Here is a 25,339-nt window from a genome sequence, read left to right on the forward strand (position 1 = left end):
AGAGAGAGAGAGAGAGAGAGAGAGAGAGAGAGAGAGAGAGAGAGAGATGAGCAGGCGGTAGTTGGTAAATTTGAGAAAATAGGGAGTATCTTACGACTTTCTTCTTCACTCTTTCTCTTACATTTCAAACTGAATATTACATGTACATGATAGAACGTGTCTTTTGTTGAAAAGTTTTACTATATTCTATTATACTAATTTCATTGAACGATTTTTATACCCATCATGGGAAGGTGAGGGGTCTTTGTCAAAAGACCAGAGAACACACTAATTGTGGTTTTTGGAAGATTCTGGGACAGCATCAAATTCTGAATCGATTTAAGCATGCCTGTCTGTCCGTGTACTGTCCGTCTGAATAAAAATTCTTTTTTTGATCATTACTCTAAACTATAGCAGATAAATGGATCAAAATTAAATTTGTTTCTTAAATATCTTTATGAGACGTAGAAATGATCTTTGAAGACCCCATACAGTATATAAATTATTGGTTAGTTTCAAATCTGAAATGCACCTAATCATGTCTGTCGGTTTGTATATCCATGTGTTTGTCTGCGCAACTCTGTAGTATTTGTGTTAAACATTCTCCCGTTGAAGATATCGCTTACAATTTAGCAAAAGTATTTGGAAGTGACTTAAACTTTTCCAAGAACATGCCTACAACGACCACAGGCCTAAGCGACAGCAACTTTTATTATGAAAATAAAACAAAAAGCAGCCGCGCCTGCTTCTTATTATAGAGCACGAAAATGTAGTTCTTTTACTTCTTGTGGCTTTTTTGGGATAACGGTGCTGGGTATGAAAGGTTCGCTGACGACCGAATACAGTTTTCTCACTTGTTCTTACTGCAACTTTTATTGTAAACTTTTCACACCGAGTGTGTCTGCGAATCGATTTTCCCCTTTATCGGTAGCTAAAATGTTGGGTTATAAAAAAAAAGAAGAAAAATGCTTAAGATCGATCAGTTTTCAATATCAATATCGACACAATGATCATCTCATTCTATGTTACTTTAGGATGGAAATCGAAGAATACATTACTTGCCTGTTACATTTTAAATGATTTCTTTTCATTAGGAATTTCGTCATTTGTTGCACAACTTGTGCTAATTAACATACTTCAGTTCAGAACCTACAATTTAACCCAATTAGAATGCTTCGGCGATGATCAGTTCACCTACAGCGATCATGTTGTTAATAATTGCACGCAAATTTTTTTTATTATTCAAAATGATTTCAGTCTGAGAACTGTTAGTTAGTATTAATTTAAAATTTTAAAAAACAAACACATTAACGAATAATAATAAATTTGCAACTATTGCAAACGCTAGAATATTGCGAACGGCAGCTTTATTTAGCGCTTCTTTTAAAAAAAAAAAAAAAGTAAAACGTATTGTATGATAATTGCAATCGGTAAAAAAAATGTTGAGAACAACTGCTGTTCGAAAATCTATTATAGAATTATAGATTAACAGATGTGTTATTGTTGGGCACTGGTGTCCAAGCGCGTGTGCACTTACCGTGGTAATTGGATCCTCTACAAACATACAAATGGGTTAATGCGATGTAATGGATACATTAACCTCTCGAATGGTTTTCATAAACGTGAACCAAGTACCAGGCAATTGCTGGTAGCAGTATAATTGCTTTTAGTATCTTACACTCGATCAAAGTTCAAATTCCTTAATCAATGTGCATCAAAGCGTTGCTTTATTGTTGCACTTTAATCAGGATTTCGGTTTTTTTTTATTAACAATTATTTTGTTACTATTATTATGATTTGCTTATGTCTTTTGTATTACAATTTAATATAAAGTTTCCTATGAACCAATAATGAAATTGCAATGAATTGTTAAATAATTTTTTTTCCTTTATTTTGTTTTTATAAAATTTTTCCTTCCATCACGTAAATATGGAATTGTTTTCTATTATTCTGCACGTTTGTTAAAAATTCAAATAATACGAAATCAGTACACGTGTTCAGGTAGTTAATGATGGCATATGTCTCGTTGTAAATGCCAAGTCACTTATGTCTAATTTTTATTTATTTGTTTTTCCTTTTTTTTATATAATTGGAGCTCCGAGCCATATATATTTCACATATATATATTAAAATATATATATATATATATATAAATGTTTATGTAAATGTATTATTGCTAGTTACATTAGAAGATAGCTATCGAATATAAATAATAAATTTGGAAGATACCGTATTCCACCAGCTTTGATTTTCCGAGTTTAGAAGTTTTGTGTGAACAAGAGAGAAAAAAAGATTGAAATTAAAACAAAAACTTTTTTTATAGGTAAGTTAAAGCAATTGTCACATGCCGCTAGAAGTTGTAAGACACTGCTTACAGTATGCAGATGTGCCCAGTTAAATTGTAGTATGGTCATATCCACATATTACAAAATGTGCATAATCAGGGAAAATTTGCAAGCTAAGAAATTCATCTCTGATATTCTCTTCAAGATTTTGATGAATTTGAGAGGAAGGTTGGGTCTGAGCCTGAATTACTGCCATTATAACGTTTGGCCCGTTTTCTATGCATTTGTGGGAACAAAATATTGAAAACGTTGTATTGTCAAGACTACCGACAGTCATTTAAATCACCAGAATTTCTCAGAGCTTAATATGAGTAGTATGTTTGAACTCGATATGGGTAGTATGCGGCATAAGCAAAAAACTTCGATTTCACAGAAAACGAATTACGATCTTATCGTGCTGTTTATCCATTAATAACTACTCAGAATGCCTTGATAGGGAGAGTATGCCCCGTAAGCAAAAAACTTCGATTTCACAGAAAACGAGTTACGACCTTACCGTGCTGTTTACCCATTAGCAGCTGCTTAGAATAACTGTTGATCCAAAATTTGTTGTCGCAAATCTAACACGACATTTTTAATTATTTTTTATGACATAATACCTTTTAAAATACTGGGGCTTCTCGCTTGGATTGCCGGACGGTTTAAGCTGCCAAAGGCGTTTAGTGAAATGGAATGATAAGCGTTTGGAGGAATGAAAAAATTGCTTGAAAAATTCCAAAAAGCCTATTTACCAACCATTTCATAGACTCCAGGCAGACGGACGATCGAATCTTTCTTACTAAATGGACTGTTCTTGCGCACTATGGTACTCTGCACCCTCCTCTATCTATGGTCACCTTCGTTCCCTAATTTGCAGAGAGAAATCGCGTGGTTTGCAGATTTATTTATTTCCTATATTAATATTTCAAGACGTAGATTTAATGTGTTTACCTGTTCACTAAAAACTATGAAAAATGATTGCTAATTTTTAAAAAAGAATACTTTAATAACAAGCAAGATGGAAGCAAGGTTGCCGAATATTACTTTTACTATAATGATATATTCAGAACTCAAAACATGGTTGCATTTGTCACATACATATAAATATGTAATACATAATAGGTGGTTGCATGTATTTTTATCAGCCGCATCTATTGGTTAAAGTGATAAAGTAATTCGAAGTATTAACGAAGACCACTAACTGTTAAAATCCTTGACTTTGACATTTCTCTACATTAAACAACAATTTTCCATTTAATGTGATTGCGTTATTCAGTGTACACAGACGCCGGACATAGAAAGCTCATAATTTCATTTCTCTCATTCATCACGTCTGTTGTTTGGTTTGAAGAGACCTGCTGTTAAAGGGCATCAAATACTTCTAGAAGCTTATGTTGAGACTGCTCCATCAAATCCCAATTGCCGGTTTTGGTTTCAACGGTTCACAAATGCCTATTTTGATGCCAATGACAGGGAACGGTCCGGAGGACCAAAAAAGCTAAAAGACAATGAAGTGTAGGACTTGTTGGATTGGAAAACTAATGTTCAAATTTTCAAAGAACTTTCGAACTGCTTGGCAGATGACGAATCAACTATTCCTAGACGTTTACATGCGATGGAAAAGATCCAAACGGAAGGAAATTGGCTACCATAGGTATTGACTGAAAATGGCACTTCAAACCACTTGAACAACGGGCTTTCGTGGCTTGCCAGGAAAAAACGGAAGAACTTTCTATAGTGCAATGTGACTGGCAATAAAAAGTGGATCTACTGCGACAATCTCAAGCGCAAAAAGTCGTATGTTAGTCCAAGACAGACATCCACATCGACACCGACATCGAATATTCATGGCCACGACTGTCACTGCATGTGGCTATAAAAGACGATTGAACAAATTGAACGATATATTTATTCAAAAAAGATCAGCAACAGCGGTTAACAGACACGAAGTCACCCTCTTGTCTGGCAACGCTCGCCAACACGCTGCAAGTTTTCAAGGATAAATTACTGCAGCTCGAAGGTGATGTTTTGACGCACCCAGGGTGCTCATCAGAAATAGCGCCTTCTGATTACCACTTGTTAAAATCTACACAGCATAGCTTGCTGGTAAGCGGCTTTGAAATGCTGAAGAAGTGCGAAAATTAGCCGATGATTGCATCGCTGCCAAATCAATATCGTCATTTCGTCAGAAAGATGTGAAGAAGTTGTAGAAAATCGTGGACAATATTTTTATTAAAATATGTTGTACCAATTTTTCTCGATGCATGCTTTCTTCAAGGGATAAAATGATCAAAATATATGCAAGCAGTTAATATATAAGGTCTAACGAAAAGTTCTGTCAGTTTTTATGATAAAACAAAATACAAATCACCAATCCGATATTCCGAATATGGTACGAAATGGTTTGCTGATATGCATTAAGCCTTTCCGTGGTCTCTGATGTTGTCAGAAAAGGATTTTGCTTTACAACATCGTTGTCGATCGAAGATGGTCGCTCCGAACATGGCTTATCAGATAGGTCGAAATCACTTATTTCAAATTTTTCGAATCATCTTCTGCATGTCCTATCAGGAGCTGTACCTTCGCCAAACACTTCGTAACGAGTCTTCTTGCGTATACTCAGCCAATCCAGGACTCTTTCCAAGAATATTTATGAAGATTATTTGGATCTTCGGTTTCGGTCTTATGTTCTCATTCATTTCAATTACAAGAAGATTATGGCATTCACGCGAATTTTAGGGATGGCGATTAAGCTGAACCAATCCATTCCCTATCCGTAAAATCAACAGTCCTATTAGTCCTTCAGGGATGGCGATTAAGCTGAACCAATCTATCCCCTATCCGTAAAGTCAACAGTCCTATCAGTCTTCCAGGGATGGCGATTAAGCTGAACCAATCCATCCCCCATCCGTAAAGTCAAAAAAAAAACCCTATCAGTACAAGTTACTTGTTAGGTGGTGATCACTTACCTTTAGCTGGTATGAACGTCTGAAAGCCTGAGCGTGCTGCTACCTGCTCTTTTATAGTCGCGATCACCATCTCTGTCCCGTTACATAGCTGCTTTGACTTGCATATGTGTTATTCTTATGTATCTATTCTTACGTATGCTAACTTAAGTCGGATCGAATATGTTCGTTCAGCTCTGACTTGTATAAAAATGCTTCTCTTATGCATATCTTACTGCTAATTAGGTACCTACTCATATGAAATCGTATATTTTATAAGCCGCAGAACCGTTAAGTATGCCTTCATATGATATGTACCATGTGTAATTTTATAAACTTTTTTTTCTATCGCCTATTGTTTGCATGCGTATTTTTACGTCTGTTTTATTGTCATAGTTAATCTAGGTATCAAATCGTATGATTTCATACCCCGTTCGATATGTCTTCATATGATGTGTACCATGCGTAATTTCATGAATCCTTTTTTTCCTATTGCTTATTATGTCTGTTTCATTGTCATTGTTAATCTCGGTATCAAATCGCCTGATTTGGTGACCGTTAGGTATGTGAATGCTAGCCTCGCTATGACTTTTACAATCTGTCAGGACCGTTAGGTCTGTGCTCGCAATGTGTTTCCTTAGGCAAAATAAGTTCCACTTACTTATATATTACTTATATATATTTCTTATACATAGACTGATATTAGAAATATTTATGTGAATATACACGTGCTTCCGCGAATGTATGAAAAACTGTGCTACAGGCGTTTTCTTTTTCTTTTCTTATATCTATGTTCTTCCTAACTTTCAACAAATTTCTTCAATGTTTCTCTTCGCGCTTTCTTCCTTGTTGCATTTCGTACAAAATACAGTGGTTTAAATGAACTTTATCGGTAGACTGATATTCCTTTTTTGGTGTCCTATATTGATGTCCGAGATTTCTTTTAGAAATTACTGAGCTCATCTAAATTTCCTGCAGCGAATTATGTTCGAACAATTTTTTTGAGAACGAAAGACTTGTTTCTAAATGCCTATCTCGATTGCTGCAGTAGACGTGTAGACCCTTACGATGTATAGATTGCTTACACGATTTCTTAACGACCTTGTCTTTCACGCTAATCTTAACATGCAAATAACTCAAGTTTTATTTCATTCACTTAACTGAAGCAATTGTTAAAAATAAGAAAAACTGAATGAGTCTCCTTAGGTTGACTAAAGCAGAAAGACGCTTGCACTTCTGGGAAGAATTCAAATATAAATATAAATAATTTTCGTGAAAATTCTCAATGGGCGCGTCAATCATAATAACTTAAAATATCAGTAAACAAATCGCGGTAGCGTCAATAACACTAAATAAAATTAAATGCAACAAAACTAATTGTTCAAAAATTATCACCAATCTTTTGATATTTTATTTATTGTTTTTATTTATTTTCAAAAAAACAATTCTCTGCTAAGTTGTGGTTCCATTCATTCCAACTGCTTATTTAAATATTTTGTTCTTACTTTCAAAATTCCATTGACAAATTTTCTTATCGTTAAAATAAAAATCACATAAACGTCATTTTTAAAATCAAAAATTTTGTTTGGCTTCTGGAAAATAAAAAACAAGCAAGAACATTATAGTCGGACAACACCGACTTTTAAATACCCTACTTCACATTGCCTAACACAATTCTTATTTTTATTATAGAACACAAAGGCATATTTTTCATGAGAGCAATTCAGATTACGATTCTGAATCGATTAGTATAATTAAGCCCTTCTGCGTGTTACATGCGTCAGCACTAACTTAATATGCGCTGAAGCACGAATGGTCTAGCGTATAACAAACAACATATTTATTATTAACATGCATTAACAATTTTATGTTTTTTGTATATAATTTATGGCATTCTTCTTTTTAGAGAGAGGGAGAGAGAGATAGAGAGAGAGAGAGAGAGAGAGAGAGAGAGAGAGAGAGAGACAGAGAGAGAGAAAGAGCGGGAAATAAGGTAATGTAATCTATTGAAACGCACGATTGAGTAGAGTTTCTTGTCAACTTTGACAATACACTTTACCGAATTGTTTAGTAAATCCTCACAACAATTTCGTAAGTCATTCATGTTTCTGATTTTTAAAAACACAAGCTGTCGTACAAGACTGTTAGAATTAAAATTTATTTTATGATTCAAAAAAATGCTTCGATTTAAAGGAAATGCTTCGATTTTTGCGCTGAAAACATGTTGCAGTTTTAATATACTTACTCCAATATTGCAATAACTAACAATTAGAAATCTTCTAGGCGGCCACTTCCCACTGTAATACACCTAACACAGTTATTCATACGACTTTTCGAAATAAGGTGTTATACGGGAAGTGGTCGAAGAAGCGGTCCGCTCGGAAACATTTTCGATTGAGTTCATCCTTGGGTTAAAGCATATAGCAAAAATTCCTCAAAAATTTGCGAGCTGTAGCTTCAACACAAAAGAGGGACAGACGGGCAGACAAGCTTAATAAAAAGGAGCCTACTTCCATTTCTTTTATGTGTTGCCTGCATCCGCACCAAGCTAATATACCCTAGTACCAAAGCCATGGGGGTATAGAAAAGAAGAATAAAATATATTCATTGAGCTCCGCATAAACATCGAAGGTTCTACAATTGTATTGACTATACGATCTATAGAGTCTAACAAAAGATTATATGTCAATGTTTTTTGTTTTCAATTTTCTATATTTCAAAACGCACAGAGACCGCACACATTTCATGGGAGAGCCGTGACAGATTTTTAGATCTACTCTCCTTGAGAAAAAAAACCAATAGGCCGAATATATTCAAAATTATACCATAATTATTTTATAATTGTACTGAAATTGAATTTTTCCTTAGTTTACACGAGTCGGTCAGAGAGTCAATAACTCTACATAAAATGATGCTTAACCGGTATAAATTAGAAAGCAATATAAATTGCATTAATATTCACGTTGGATAAATGTAAAGACATTGAAGCATATTATAAATCGTCTCATAAAGGTCGTTGCTAAAGTGGAGAGCCATTCAGGAATATGAGATTAAATTCAGTGGCATTCACGGTTTGAATGAAATCTTTTACTTTGAAATGAACATTTTTGACAAATCAATGATGAATTTTGAAGCATCCGCCAATGCATGAATAGTAATAATTCTCTGAATGACAAGTGGGTACAACTCAAATTGATATGTCACGAGGTATTTTCTTCCCTTCAATTAATTTGAATGCAGTTTTTGAAACGGAACGAATTAAAAAAACAAATAACCAGGTAAGTATTTATATAGTTTGCATCGACTATTTGTTACCTACAGTTCATAGAGTTGCGAAAAAGATTATTTTTAAAGCTTTGCTAATTATGAAGAAAGATAGAGACTTATATCCAGCTATGGAATTAACAGACATATTCTGAGCAGCATCGCAGAGGCATCACAAGTTTCAAGGCGGTATCGGTTTCCGGGGCTTAATAAGCTTGTTTTATAATAAAACTGATATTGGAACGTTTTCTTATGGCTCTTTCTTCGGAATTCCAGAATTGCAGCAAAATCAAAACAGGGATAACAAGAATGCACATGCTTGCCTGTTATCACTAGTGACCAATAGCAATGCTAGAATATACCCCTAAGTTTATTGTTTTGCGCAAAGTTTTGAAATCTTCGTTCTGGCATTAATATACCTTTTGTACCCTAAACTAATTGTGATGCAGGGTATATTAAGTTAGTGCAATCGTATGTATCACGCAGAAAGGCTTAAGATAAACCCACCTTTATTATACCGATCTATTCAGAATCATAATCTGAGTAGATTTAAGCCTGTCTGTCCCTCTGATATCTGTCCATGTATTTTTGTGTTCAAGTTGCTGGTCGCAATTCTTGAGATATTTTAATGAAATTGGAACGACCACTATTAAAATTGGTTCGGATTGGAACACCTTTTAGGCCGCTCCCCATATAACGCCCTATTCTTCGAAGTCATTATATGGAAAAACCTTGTAATTTTCAAAATTTCTTTGCAAAAGTGGCTAAGCAGTAATATTTCGGCATTCTAAATTGTTATGAAAACAGTGAACCGGCTGCGACCAATATTGAGCCCTCTCTCGTACAACAAAAATTAAAGTTCATGCGAGAAAAGGTATAATTGTCAATGCTTCACGACGAAAATTATATCATAATAGTAATTTAACATAAAAAAATTAATTTCAATAATCTCTTTTTTTTTGTTGCTACTCTATTAAGGATTTTCACCAAAATTGATCCTTTTTAGAGCACAAAAGTAATAGCCGTTTGCATACAAAAATTAACTCTACAAAATTTGAACTACGTACGCCTGTTTTTGGACCCTGTCCTATGTGAGGGTTAAACTTGTATTACATTAGGTTACGTTGTGGGCTCGCTAAATGAGCGCATGGAAAATATGTCTTTATATAAAATCAGAATATAATTTTTGTTTTCTATAATAAGGGTAAGAATTATGTTGGACAGTGTGGTGAAGGGTATTTAGAGGTCGGCATTGCACGACTATAATGTTCTTACTTGTTTTTTCTCCCGATACATGTCTCGGTGCATTCCAAGCTGTTTATAACTTGGAAAAATTCTGGTTAATCATGAAACGCTGACAGTATATATCCGCTTTGATAAAGATAGCCTGATGATTCCAATCAAATTCTACAATCGAATTTTTGAATTTATCAAACAGAGGAATGAACTATGAATTTTGATCAGGAAGCGTGCTTGCGAATGTTTAATGTGCGGCAAAAATTTGACAGAACAATGTTATGGTTGTAGAATATAAGAGTTCTCGGTATACGATTGCAAAGCTTACGGTGTTGATCAAAAAAGGAGAGTACATTGTGGTATCTTGTTGTTGACAATTTCTTAATTCTGTTCAAATGATTATTGAAACTCTGAATTTAAAAGAATACAGCACATGATTTCTGTACATGAGTGAGATCAATCGAATTGGAATTTAATTTGATTCCAAACAGAAGGAAGAACGTCTTAAAATAAAAGAATAATTAGTCGATAAACGGAGGAAAGAACAAACTGACGAAAAATCGAATGAACAGATGAATTGACATAAGGATGGAATTTTCAATGAATGAATAGACAAGACAGGTGAAAAAGAGTATGAATGGACAGATAGACGTGAATGGATCGACTGTTAATAAGGTAGATGTATAGATGGGCAGATAATGAGCAGATAAGGAGAGACGGACACAAAAACCAATAAACGGATAAATAAACGAGAATAAAAGGTTAGATAAATAGACAAACAGATGAAAAGAAGGAATTAAATTGATAGAAAGATCGATAGACTAACATGAATATGAATGAATGAATTGCTATGTTGAAAATCGGGAAAAGATGAATGTACCGGTGAGTGCACCGCGCAACGTAGAAGACCAAAATGCAGATGCTGTAAGCCAAGACTGGTAAATAAATAAATAAAGATTCAAAGAGACGCATAGGCAGATGAATGACTGCAGAAATGACCGGAGGAGAGCAACCCGACACAGAAGAATCGAGGCGCCATGAAGAAGATGACTTAGTATTCTGTGTCCGGCTGCCTTGCATGCCTTCTCTCTCTCTCTCTATCTCATTTCTGACAGCTACAGATGCAATAATGTATTTTACATACCCTTATACGCCGTCGATTAGCACAAAACTAAACTATTTTGAATACATTCTTACAGTTAATGCATTTTTAAATTGATTTCTTAGGTAAGATAATCATTCTTTGAAGTAACGATCAATCAGTCAGTGATGTTCTTGAAAGTGTACAGATGAAAGTGATTTATTTTAATAATCTTTTCAATTTTTTCACAAAAGTCATACTCATTGCATTGGACTGCTTTTACGTTAACGTTAAAGTGTTGATAGCAATGTTGATATTCCTGTCAAAGTAGACTACAAATCGATTAATAACGTTGTTGTTAGAAAAGAACAACTTAAGGTTTCTATAATTATTGATTCACTTATTATGCGATTGCGATGCAACGCAATTGTTTACAATGTGTGTACGTAAACGGGATCTCATTATCATCATAACCGTCAAATTTTAGCGATAATTTTGCAAACGTTTACATTTTATTCATTAATGATTGAAGCATTTGTTGTTATTGCAATAACATGAGTATCGTACAAACCACTTTTGTTCATTTAATGATTCTTTAATGACAAATTATTGTCATTTCTTCTGATTATTATTATTATTCTGATTATTATATTTTTTTATTTGCACACATTTTTTTTTGTTAGCAAATGTATTACACGAAAAAGTCACGTGTCGTTATTTGTTAAGAGGACGTAATGAAATGATATATTTTTTTTAACAATCTCTATCCATTTGTCAAAATTTCGGATATATTTCACTCTGTAATTCCTTTCGTAACCTATATTGAGAAGTACGTTCCAGAGTGCTCCTATGTTATAAAAAATAAACGATTAAGAGGCGGACCCATCTTCTTATGCCAGTTCGAGCCAAAGAATTTCTTTTCTAAACATTACATTTTGGAATATCTCTCTAGAGCCCCGTATGCTTGCTATGTGCATTTGAGTAAGGCGTTTGATAGAGTCTGATCTGTTACTATTGAAGCTATTTAAAGTGGGTTGGATCGAACTTGAAGAGGCGCACCCAAAAGGTGTTTGTCTCGGATGAAATCATGTTAAGATCCGGGGCATGCTAGAAAAGCCAGTTGGGTCCCCTCCTTTTTATATTATTTATGAACCACCTCCCATCCGTTATTTATGCAATGCATCTCACATACTTATGTATGCGGCCGACGTGAACTTTTCCATTCAGCTAAAAATTTAAACGAGTCTTCTATCCTTAGGTCCGATTTTTTCTCCTTCGTGAAATGGTGTAAAGTGAATGATATGGTTGTGGCAAGTGCCTACATTTTAATTGAACAGCATAGTTCTTACTTCATTTACAATCAAATGGTTGAGATTGTTCCAGTAATTGAAGACGTGGGTGTTATTTTCGGTAAGAAAATGTCTTTCAAGCTCCATAGGGAAAACAAAACCTTCTCTTCTTTTTATTATGTGTTGGTCCAAGAAATTTGAAGATCCATATATAGCCAAGGGGCTGTTTATGACATTAGCGAGCCCAATCTTAGAGTATGTTGCGGTTGTTTGGTGTCCTAGCTACCGTTATCACACTGATATGATTGAATCACTGAATTGCACTGCGTAATCTACGATGGGATCCAAGCTTAACGTTTCCTTCGTAAGAAAATAGGACTCTTTTTAATTTATCTACTATCTCTAGCGAGGCGAAGATATAGACTTATGTTCCTTAAAAAGCCTATTGAAGCGAAAATAGTATCCGCATTCCTGCTAAGCAATACAGACTTCAATATTCCGATATAGACCTCAAGACACTACGAGCTCATTAGATTCATTAGAGCTCATTAGATCGCAACGTCGCGCAAATATCGAACTTTATGCATCCTTGCGAATGATATACAACGAATTTAACGAGTCGTATCAGCATTTCTCGCTGAGAAGAATGCAATGCTTATGAAAAAACTTCTCGATAACCAACCTGAGTGATATTATTTGACGCTCTTAGTCCCGTTTAGTGCTATACTAAATTGTACATCGAACGCTGTTTTTTTTTTTGCATCCTTTATGAAATTTTAGGGAAGTATCGTAATTACTGATAGCAATATTGATCTCATTTAGACCTAAATATATTTGTTCTCTAAATTGATACAACTTTTTGTATGCCATAATTTCAATGAGAAGGTACGGCATATACTTTCATGACTTGTGAACTTGTAGTTGCAGTCCAGTATAATGGATTGCATAAACCACTCGACTTGAATAAATAAATAATTAAAAATCTATTTTCCTTTAGCTGAGACTCCAAACCAATTTAACCACATTCGTCTATTTATGTTATTTTCATTCTTTAATAGCATTCCAACATTTCGAATTTAAAATTGTAAATTGTCTAGAACGACTACTAACGTACGGTAGAGTTCTTTCTATTTCATGACTTCTTTCTGGCATCACGTCATCACCGAGTTGTGCGAACAAGGGTCGTACCCCCTAAATGATTAGTTTAAAAGAAAAAAACGAGCCGGTCTACAACATGCACACCGCTTAGTTTGCACATAAAATTGACTAAAGTTAGATAATATATGTCTATATATATAAATCAATTAAATTCGCTTTTAGCAAGAAAGAAAAGCAATTTCACAATGCTGATGAAAAGTGGTTATAGGATGCATGCAACACTCTTGAGTGTTACGGAGATTAAGATCGATGAGCTATTGGGACCTTGAATAAGCTGCCATTGTGTACAAAGCGTAGCCATAAGTAATACTATAAGGTTGTGAATGAAATTGTGATTATTCCAATTTAACGCACGATCTTTAGCATAGTAGCATAGGCTGTTCTGGAAAGGATGTAGAACCTAGTTTTTGGGATCTTTTCGTAGCGCAGTGAAATACGATAAACTAGTCTATCAATCTTTATTTATTTTATTGTATTTAGCTTACTGACTGCTGATCATTTGACCATTGCTCACAGGTAAACTTGTTTGTGCTTACGTTAGGGTATTTGAAAAATCGAGGTTTACGTATAATATAGGTTATTGCTGAAAGTTACAATTGTGCTAAACGAGATTGTCCGAATTGGGGTAAAATTTTGTAATATGCATATCCTGCACAAGTTAAAGTAAAACAAAATAAAACAGATTAAAGCACAAAAGCTAGAATAGGTCGAATTCTTTGCTAAAAAAGAAGTTAATTTCTCTTTCGAAGGACGGTGCTGCTGAATCATTATGAATGATGCACAATAAATGCGTTGCGACTCTTAAAGCTTAAAAGTAATCTTAATGCACACTGGGCGAACCATTAGAAACCATTAACATCGACCATAAAGCTGAATGTGTTTGGAGCGAAAAATGGACACTATATGCCCAAAGTCAAGACGTAATACGGCCCCATACAAAAAAAAAACACCCAGGACACGTTAACGACAGCCACCTGTAATGGTGGTTACCCTCCCTAGTGCTATTTTTTACTCCTTGTCATTACTTCATTACTTTTTCTGATTGACATTAGCTTCAATCGGAAACTTGTTATCCTTCCGAGCAGCGTTCTGCCCATAAGCGGATAACTGAGGATAACGGTGGTGCTTGAATGGAAAAGCTCAAAGAACCTATTATGCATTTTGCATGATCTTCCAATTCCACATAGGCGATCGAAGATATAATAATGCTTAGCGATAGACATTGGTTTGAATAAAATTTCTCGTGCTGTCGTTTTTGTAATATTCATTTAATTCTACTTAAAAGTTCAGAGACAAGTTCGTGCACACTTCCAATAGTATTTAAAAAGCCAAACACGTGAAAGAAAAGTTACCTTTTGATGATATCGCGTTATATGCTAATACCTTGTCAAGGCAAACTAAACTGAAAGCTCAAAGTGCTTCGCTCAAACTTTATCTCTTTGTGCGAATCTTCGCGTAAAAATATATAAAACAATTTTGAAAGTTTTCCAAACTAAGCCTTACATAATATTCGTAGTATTCAAAAATAAAAAATTTCTATTGAAATCTTTCAAAAAATTTCAAATTTGTTCTTTGGTAGTTTGAATCTACCGCCTTAACCTATTTTTTATTTATTTTTTTGTTTGCTTATTTACTACCTTTGACTTGGAAAAGTTTAGCTAGTTTCGTAGAGTGTTCTTCATTTAATTATTGTTATTATTATTATTATTTATTTATTAATTTATTTATATATATCGGTTTGTAGTTTTTGTTTACGCCTTTGTTTACGGCTTTTTAAAATTTTATGCCATAGAATAAAAATTGTTATATGACTGCGCACAGAAAAAATAATATAACAAAAGCAAAATTAAAATGCAAGCACGAGTTAAGAAAAATATTAAACAATTTAGAGTACATTTGAAAAGAAAATAAAAATCAATAATCAATCACTTAAAAAATTATTCCTTACTCGAACGTGAAAAACAGAAAATTTCAAATCAGAACATCTGAGCAAAATACGTTTGCGTTTTATTGCACAAAAATTAATAGGAAAGTGTAGCAAACTTTTAAAAAATTACGTTTTATCATTACGAACAGCAGCCCATGCTCGAATTTACTATCGATGAAATGTCCAGATTTTGGGGAAATTTTCAATTTTAAATTATAGCTCATGCTTAAAAACCGCATTGGTGTTTAATTAATAACAATAATAATAATAATGATAATAAAAATAGTATAAAGACTAGTCTTCTTCTTTACTTTTTTTATTTTTTGTCTTAGTAGTTATAAATTATTTTATTATTATAAACCGTTACATTCATCTGCTGATCTGACGGGTATAAGTTATCAGTAATAAAATCAATAAAATCCGTTAGTCGAACGAACGAAATAAATGCCATAAATAATTTTTAACAAAAGCATTTATTTATATAAAGGAAACGCCTTCAAAGCCAACTCATCACATTAACTTTTCTGTGTAAAATATTTGATTAAAAAAAAAGATTTTTTCTTCTGCTTTGACCGGTACAATCGATATATTTAACCAAGCACATGCATTAATAAATTTTTAATATATATAAAGCACTATTTATTTTTAATATTATTTTAACAACACCCGTCTCTTGTTATCGAAATGGCGCTCACACAAGTTTTTTTTTTTATATTTTTATTATACATGAAATACATTTTTAATTATTATTACATCAACTCCAGGGTGTGGCGGTATATTACTTTCTTCATTCCATTTATTATAATCGAAAATGCCTGGGTAATGTGTTACGTCCTCAATTAGAATAACGAAGCGGATCTGAGTATGAAAGCTTGATATAGATGTTCTGAATAAATTGTCAAGAAAGTATCAGATGTTCCCCCTGCAAGCTAAACCAGAAGATAATTTAGTTTTTTTACACCATAACTTTGTATTGTTCGCACTCAAATGTGTTTTTCGTCACTTACTATGGATAAATAATTTAAATTTGCTTCCAAGGGCAAATTTTTTTAAGCAAATTGATAAAAAATTGAGAAAAAAGTCTTCTTATGATACCAAGCCTGCTAGGAAATCTGACACGATTGAGTGAAAACTGGAAGATTTCGAAGAAAAAGTTTATTTCGACAACTTAGAGTTATGGCATCCACGAGGGGAGATATCCGCGCAAGCGTACTTCGCGTGAGTTTCTTCTCTTTCTAAAACGCATTTTACGATTTTAGGCATAACAATGCCGCACCAGGCTGTGCGAAGAACGCGGCCAAGGCATTCTCTAAGACGCCAATAAAAAGGAAATTAACCGCCGGAAAAACGCTTCTTTTTAAGCAGAGATTGCAACTCTTTCCTGAAAGAATAAACCAAAAACTTTCTTATGTGTTGTATTTATCTTTGATATCTCATACATATTCCACATTCTTGATTCCACTCCGTAGATCTAGGTGAAAAAGAGGAACGATACTCCTGGAAAATGAAGTCAAACTTTTCTGAGAAATTTTTATTTATCTTTAAGCAGAGCTGATAGATAAGGAAGCACTACTTTTAAGTACAATCTTACATACAGTTCCAAAAATGATTTTTTTCACATTTAAGTCACTCCGCCGATTGCGAATAATTTGGTATATGAGCAACTATGAGCACCGTATTCGTTGACTTTTTTGAGTATAAAAAGTGAGTGCGAGCGAGGCGTAAAAGCAAGTGTTATAAATGGATCGTTTAAGAGTGTATACATGTATCTTCCGGTATTAAGCATAAAAAAGCAAAGAAAAAAAAACTATTATTACTATTATTAACCTAAGCGAATGACTTTGATTAAATACGAATTTTAATCCAAAATGATTTATAAAAAAACATGATTGCGTACGAATGTAAAATATTTAAAATGTCAAATTATTTTATAGTTTCATTAAACTTTAAACAGTGCTTTAACAGAAAGAGACAAAAATTCATAAGTTTATGCAAATTATTTTGAACGTTATATGTAGTGCTCGTGCAGGAAGTAATTCTTTGTAAACTTTTCTGCATACTAAGCAAAATTTCTTGCTCTTAATTTAATTTTATTTAAAACTCTAGTGATTTATTATAATATAAATAAATAAGAAAGAAAAGAAACATTCTTACTTATGCTGCCATTCACTCTGATAATAAAGTTGTTCTAAAGACCATGAAAAGTCATACAATCACCTCTAGGCTTGTGCTGGAGTGCCTTCAGCGCCTGAATGAGCTAAGAAGGCAGAAATGAGATTGCATCTAACTTGGGAATCTGGGCATAAATGGAATGGCTGTCTATTCAATAGAGAAGCCCGAAGGCCCATGGTAGGCCTGGGACCTACAACCATCATCGAGGGAAAAGAAGAAATCAACAAGTCATTGGAAGCAAAGTGTAGGACAAAGGCAAGCTAAAAGATTCATCAAATCTTCCTAAGATTAAATTCAACATATTTTCCCTTGGAACTAGAAATACGTAGAGAAATCTAATTTAAGATAACAATCTCCCTACCTCTATATTTGCTATTGAGGACGCCGCTGATCTAAGCTGGTAGAGGATCGATAAATCGCCTTCAGCTAACTTCAAGACGAAAGCAGTTGCTTTTTGGCTTACTCTAGTTTTTCATTTCTTTTTTTCCCTTTTCCTTTGTTACTAAAAATTAATGGCCATAAATTTCATAAATTAATAATTTAGAGATGAAAACAAATGAACTACAGTTTCAAGTTTAATATTATCAGTAAAATTCTCAAGATTTGAATGGAATGCATATGATTGGCTGCTATGTTAATAAGATTGTTTTTTTTTTTTTTTTGAGGGGCGGTTTGAGGCAGAATTTCAGGTTTCTTTTAAAAGTCCGAAAATATATTATGGAAATGAAGAATGCCTTGAGAATTTTTTGTGTAGGCGTTAAGTGTAAACAAAAAACAAAAAAAAAGACAAATCATAGTGAAAATGAAACGAAAAAGTTATATAAGGTTTGCAGCCACTCTCAGGTACCTTATGGACAGCAGCAATTCGAAATAAAGTCTTTAAATTTCTTAACATTTCTGGTAAATGCCACGTTAACGTCTGCTATTAACCGCAAATTATTGACAATAACGCTTTGATTACAATACGTCTTTCTTTAGATTTGGTGTTCCGTGAACCGTCATAAAAGATCGTTGCACAAGCTTATGCTGATGACTCGCTTTGCTACTGTAAGTACCGGAATAGTAAGAACTGTGACAACTAATGGTTAAACAGATGGACGTTGCTGAAACGGTTTAGCACCTCGTGACAAGTTTTTCAATCGTTGCTTACACAGATCTTACTAAGCCTGTTCAAAATATTATAATAGCCCTGAATATCTATAAGCCCTAACAACGGTTAGTTAGACAGACGGACGTTGGCGAGTCAACTTAGTGCAGACAGACATAGCTGATTTCGACTCAGTACGCGTCAGTCGATATCCGTGACCAAGAATTGATATCCATGCATTGCAAGCATAATGGAAAAGTTAACATAACACATCGATGTGTTTTAAGAGAAAATTGGAATTAACCCAATTTTAGATGAAAAACTTATACAATCGATTTTTATATTCAAAGAATAAGATTTATATATTGCTTTGCACTGTTCAAATTCTCTAAATTATTATTAGCAAAAGACTCTGATAAGACCTGTACGATCTGAAAAGTTGTTCGAAAAAGATCTATTTTTTTGACTAAGTACACTCATACTCCATATCCCAGAAAAAAACACATTTTTTTCAAGTCATTTAGAAACTACGTAGCATCACTGATCGTTGACTGCAAGGATATGTCGCTAACATGTGTGCAAGACCTTCGTTTGCCTCTGTCAAACTTGAAGTCGATAGCTTCATTTTTGCGGCCAGGAAAATGTTTACAACAAACAGCACACAGACGGACAGAAGGAGATGCTTAAATATTGATTTAGAATTTGATGCTTATCAAGAATATATATACTTTAGGCGGCCTCTGATGCTTCCTTCTGGGCTTTGCAAACGTTTTAACAAAATGAACATACCTCTTATCTTTCGGTGGGGATGGGTATAAAAGGAAATTAAATGTGTATATATTCACAGTGAAAGGAGGAAGGTTTGCAGAATTGATTCTTTCGTTTGTAATGCGGAGCCGTGCATATCATAAGTGTGTGCGTCGTAAAGTATCGAAATTCTTCAACAGCAAAAGTGGTCGATATTTTCTTTGGTATTAGAGAACCAAGGACGGTTAAGAATTGTTTTTTTCAAGTTAAGACGCAAAGGTGAACTTAGCAATAAATGATGACCTCTCGCCAAGCTCGAAAAGCTGTGCAATCCCACAACACTAACGGCCGCAAAAAGCAGAAAACTGTAATCTACAGTTCAGGGCAGATGGTGGTCTAGAATTTTATACGGCTGTCGGTATTATGGTAATGTAGAAATCAGTTCAATTACTATCTTTATTAACCAATTGACATTGTTGCAATTAATAAAATATTCGAGCCACCAGGCGTTAAATTAAATAGAAAACAGAGTTGCTTGTAAGCAGTTTAATTTTATTAAATCATAACGTTCATAGGAAAGGGTTATGTATGAAATAGTATATCGGACAAGTGGCTTCCACAGCTTTACTGGCACACAAGGACTCTTTTGTCGAAATTTTCTATAATCATTTTGCATAACTGTGGCTGAATTTCGTTAATGCAGTGTTGAATTCGTGGTGAGTGGTTGTAAAATTGTTGGCATAGACTTTTCTCTTCACATAACCCCAAAAAAAAGAACGGAGTGATATTAGATCGTCTAGAGGGCAAAAATTGTATGAAAATTCTACGAAATTTGCTCTCCCTTATATAATGTTCCGTTTTTACTAGCCGTAAACCGTCACTTGCCAAACTTTTTTTTCTCTATATATATACACCTATATGTATGTATATATATGTTATATATTAAAATTTGGCTTGACCTCCTCTAAGCTATCAATGATTGTATTATCTGCTTATTTTTGCAACATATTAAAGAAAACTATCGGTAGGAAACAGTTGAAGGGTATCAAAGATGCTATTTATACCGAATATAATACACTGCTTAACGCTAAGATGAATAAGCCATGAGGAATCACTTAAAAACAAAATATTTAAATAGTTTTGATTTTTGAGTTAGTCGTACGTTAATATTTTGAAAATCTCTCGATATGAGATAATACCGGCTCGACTAGCTAACTTGTAGGGATTCCAGTTTTTGTCTGTAAATATGAAAAATAATTTTATTTATTTTGTAATTTAGGGCTTACAATTATTTACGTATATTGACCTTCACATAAATATGTTGTATTTATAACCTTAACATCATCCTTTTGTTGTTATTACCATATTATTATTATCATTTTTACACATTACAATACCAATACCAGTTTTGTGGTGAACCTGTGAACCATATACTGCGATGCGTGCTATGTTCGCTTCTGTTTTTTATTCTCGCATGGAACTTGTACCATTAGCATTTCAAATTAAAAAAAAGAAAAAAAAGTTCAATGTACTTAGTAATAAATTTAGATCCATTTACAACCTGTTACATGTATGCACGTGAATTAAACAATTGTAACAATAATATGTACTATAAACAAATCAAGGTGCATAACTGCACATATATAAGTTGTACTATAACAACTTATGGAAGTTTACGTTGCGTGCTGAAATAATAAATTGGGTTAAGGAGTTTGTTAAAAATTATATATTAAAAAACAGCTAAGAACAGCTCCTTTGGCATTTAATTAAACACTAACTTATGATTGATTCAATGTTGAACTCGTATGAACTTAGAACTTGTATTCCGTACAAAATTAGTTTTAAAGTTCAACTAAATCTTAGAAACATATCTAAAAGCGAGGGAGAAAGTGAGGTGGAGACGAGGAGAGGTAAAGAATTGCACAAGTTATGCCATAATCTAACGTCTCAAAGACCAAGATAAGGATAAGCCGAAAGAAGACTTCATTGATCCAGTTCTGAGCATAAATAGCCGCCCAGAAAAGGCGATCAGCACGACGTCCTCAACAAATCTAGACAAGCACGTCTGTCAGTTACCTCTGTCCATTCTTTGCATATATATGAAACGCTTAAAAGCATCATCACCAATTTTATCCCTGCTTAGGTTAGAATCTTGGATTAATATTGACCGCATCTAAAGAATGCATAAATAAATATTACAAACTATTCTTACGATTATAGACATATCAGTCAATAGATGGTCTGCCTTTTAGAAAACCCTTAGAAATATTATCAACGAGTTCTACTGCACCACTTCTTAAAAATCGTAAGTTTTTGCTTTTCTATGGGCGATGGCGTAGCGCCTGTACAAAATTCGAAAACATAGACCACGCCTACACAATATTATAGTGCATCAAAATTTTATAAAACACTTCTCTCTGCTCCTTTGTCCAACTGTGTAGTATTTGCAGTACACATTCTCCCGTCAGCAAAAATGGAGATATCGCGTACAAACTTGCAAAGCAGTTGCAAAGTGACTCTAACTTTTCCAAGGAAACGCCTACGAAAATAGAAAGCCCCGCCTACTCCACATTACAGAGCGTGAAAACTTAGTTCTTTTACTTCTTTTGTCTTTGTTAGCATAACAATAATGGGTATAAAAATTTCGGTCACAACCGGGTATAATTTTCTTACATTTTTATATATGATAACATATATGACAGACATTGGCAGTGTCTGCTTAAGTGAAATGTAATTTTCTTTTTTTTTCGTATTATTTGTGGAAATTTCGCGCAATAAACACTAATTCATTTTTAATGGGCTTTTTATTCGCATTACATTTTTCCTTAATTATTATTAAAAAAACAAAACAATTGCTATAGCATCAGTTTATTGTATCGCGAAGAAAATTTAAATTACTTATTGCAACACAATTTCGATGACGAAACAAATTAAATTTAAAATTTTGTTAGCTGTTTTCCATGCGGCAATTTGCCTTGCCTGATTAAGAGTTTGGAAGTGAAAAACTTTCCATCCCAGATTAATTAAGCTATAAATCTGTCGTGGACATATGTTTAAACCTTAATCCACTATAGGTCATAAGTCAACATTTTATTCAGAGCAACTCTCACACGCCTTACATCTAATCGATGCTTTTCTTCTTATTCGTTGTTAATAAATTAAGAAAGTTCGAACAAAGATCGTTGTTAGATGTATTTACAAGCGAAGAAAATTAAAAAGTACTTGAAAAGTTCAATTGTTGATCTCTAGGAAGAGTTCGGTTTCATTTTTGACATTTATTGGTTTATACTTCAAGTTAATTACTTCTTAAAAGATTATGATCTGAGATGAGAACAATTTTGACATTTTAGCTACTTTTTGATATCAACATCTGGACATTTTGAGGAATGTTATGAATCTTTTAAATTCTTAATGATTCTTGATTGACCTAAACAAACACAATCCCCAATTTGATCGAAGATGTCAGTTTAGCCCAATATATGGTAGATGCAAAATAATTCTTGATATTAAAAAAAGGAAATGGCAAAATTTCCAAATTTTCACATTTAAAGACAAAAAAACCAATTTGTAAAAAAACTCGCCAAACAAATCTCAACTTTTTCTCAAAACTCCTTATATACTATGGATATAAAAATACCGTACATTACTTTTGGCGGAGGGTATATGAACTTTGTGCGGATAGACGCAACACCTAGAAGGACCTATCTTTTATTATACCGATCGATTCGCGATAGTTTTCTGAGTCCTTCTAAGCTCGGCTGCCCGTCTTGTGACTGTCCATGTATTTTCGTGTTCAATTTACAAGCCGGTTTGGTACACTGAGGTGTTTTGGTCGAAGGACGAACGCTATTGAAAATGAAAGTAGCTAACTGCAGAGCGGTTTAGGGTATTTTATGGCGGGCCACACGACATGCTACAGCCACCTTACTTGTTTTATTTACTTTCCTTTTTTTCGATAAGAATGGTGGAGCAGCGTAGATTCATTAGGCCAAAGACAAAGATATTAAGTTTATAAAACAGAAAGTAAAATCAACAAAAAATGATCAAAAAACCAAAAAGAAAGAAAGAAAACCGAAACCGAATCGTTAAACCGATTACCTAAAACGATACAAACGCAAATAAGGAAAAACCTAATGAATCTACTTTACTTGAAAAGTTCGTGCCTTCTGCTGCTATAATATTTCATGACAACCTTTAAAATTTAACAAAGGAACACAGGGAGAGAATTTATTGTTAATTTACTGCAGAGACTCTATATCAGTTACATGATTTCTTAAGAACCCTAATAGGCCAGCAAAGTTATCCTGCCATTATCCATTAATGGTTTTTTAATTACGTGATAATTGTAATGACTGACGGTTCATTACCCTTTTATTTCAATGATTTTTGGCCGGTAACTAATTTATAGTAAAGCGTAGTAAGGATAGGGAATTACGCTTCTGGTATATTTCGAAAAGCAGCGAGTGAAGAAATTTGCGAAACACTTTAAAAACCCTGAAACATTATATCAAAGAAAACAACGTCGAAGACAGAGATGTGTTCCGGGCCTAATATAGTCGGTATCGTTAATGAAAGTACTTTAAGATACCTTTAATGCTTATGAATTGGATTACGCACACTTTAAAACTTCCAACAATTTATCTTATAATTAACTAATCGTAATTTCATTTTAACCATGTAGTAAGCATATCTTACGCCAAATTCACCATAACGTTTAAATTGTCATGGCTGTCATAATTCCTTCAAATCATATGCGTGTTAATAACAATTCATTCATATAAAAATTGTGACGAATAATTAATTATAAACATTAATATAAAATTTATAAAATGAATTCAAGTGAATATAATGACGTAAAAATTTGTTATGAGTTCTAGTCAATGAATTTAAAAGAATTAAAAACCAATATATAAACATTTAATTTGCTATTAAATAAACATTAATTCTGAATAATGCGAAAAAATGACGAAAAAAAAAATTTTAAGAATTCGGTAAAATGGCTCCGGAAATAATCTTAGCGAAGTAATAAAATATTTGAGAAATTGTTTCAACTTACACTTACTTCACTACCACTACTACATAAAGCACGACATCTCACATCAAACGTAATTACTCCCCCACATGTAGAGAATTTACATATGAATGAGTAAAAAAAAAAAAGATAACGGGAGAGTAAAACGCAATAACAAAACCGGCAATGAAATGAGTTTTACTATTGCTTAGTTTGCATTAAAATGAGAGCGATTTAATATCTACCGAATAACTAAACGCAGATCACGATCATTTTGTCGTAGAGATAAAACGGGAATATATATGCATTCGTATAATTTATTGTGTTATTAGAGTTCAAGTGTAAATTTTTTTGCTTTTGTTTTATTTTCATTTCATTTTAAACTAAAGCATGCAAACAACTTCTCATGCTCTTTGATATTATAAAAGACAAGGTTTGAGCCAAGTTTAAAAACAGTTGCTAATGAAACTTGAAAGTGTTGCGATGAGGAGGTGCACTCTATAAGGCTATAGGAGTAAATATTTTTATTTGTTATAATAAAGCAATATTTTACATATCCGCTGAGAAAAATATTATTATCAACGAAGTATAGGAACAAGTGGAAGTGAAACAGGAAAACAGTGCTTTTATTTTTCTACAATAACTTAGAGCACGAAAAACGAGCGCTCTCCTGTGCATTGTTAAATAACTGTTATTTTTCTGTTTTTTTTTTTTTTCGTTTTTATTCTTCGTATATGAAACAGCAACAACGGCTTGCTTTGATTTCCTTTACCGTGGGAAATTAGGAAAAAAAAAAATAAATAAATAAGAAGAAAATAAACGTTTAATTGATTACAATAAACTTTGTTCTTACCCCAGCTATAAAAGGAATAGAAAAACTAGTTGCTTTTGAAAAGATAACTCAATTTGTAAATCGATTTTGGAATTTATTGTAAGAACTAAACTAGAAAGCAAAAACCTTTGCCATTTTAAACAACAACCAAAAAAAAACTCAAGATAAAAGCAAATTGATATAACGTATAAAAGAGAAAAAAGGTTGTGTTTGTAAGTGAAACTTTTCGTTGATAAATTTATTGTTTAAAGAATAACGCGCCATCGAAACAACAACAAATATATATA

At 33.4% G+C, this 25,339-nt stretch overlaps 1 long non-coding RNA gene across 1 annotated transcript; it reads right to left on the reverse strand.

The window, feature by feature from the left end:
• Positions 1-15,894: 15,894 nt before the first annotated feature.
• Positions 15,895-19,113, reverse strand: LOC119640817. The gene is made up of 3 exons (XR_005247744.1): positions 16,643-19,113; positions 16,211-16,584; positions 15,895-16,132 (listed from the first exon to the last, which is right to left on the reverse strand). It is a non-coding gene; the product is annotated as an uncharacterized LOC119640817 (long non-coding RNA).
• Between the last annotated feature and the right edge of the window lie 6,226 nt (positions 19,114-25,339).

This window comes from Glossina fuscipes, unplaced genomic scaffold (assembly GCF_014805625.2).
Source record: "Glossina fuscipes isolate IAEA_lab_2018 unplaced genomic scaffold, Yale_Gfus_2 128, whole genome shotgun sequence".
In the NCBI taxonomy this organism is placed as follows: domain Eukaryota; kingdom Metazoa; phylum Arthropoda; class Insecta; order Diptera; family Glossinidae; genus Glossina; species Glossina fuscipes.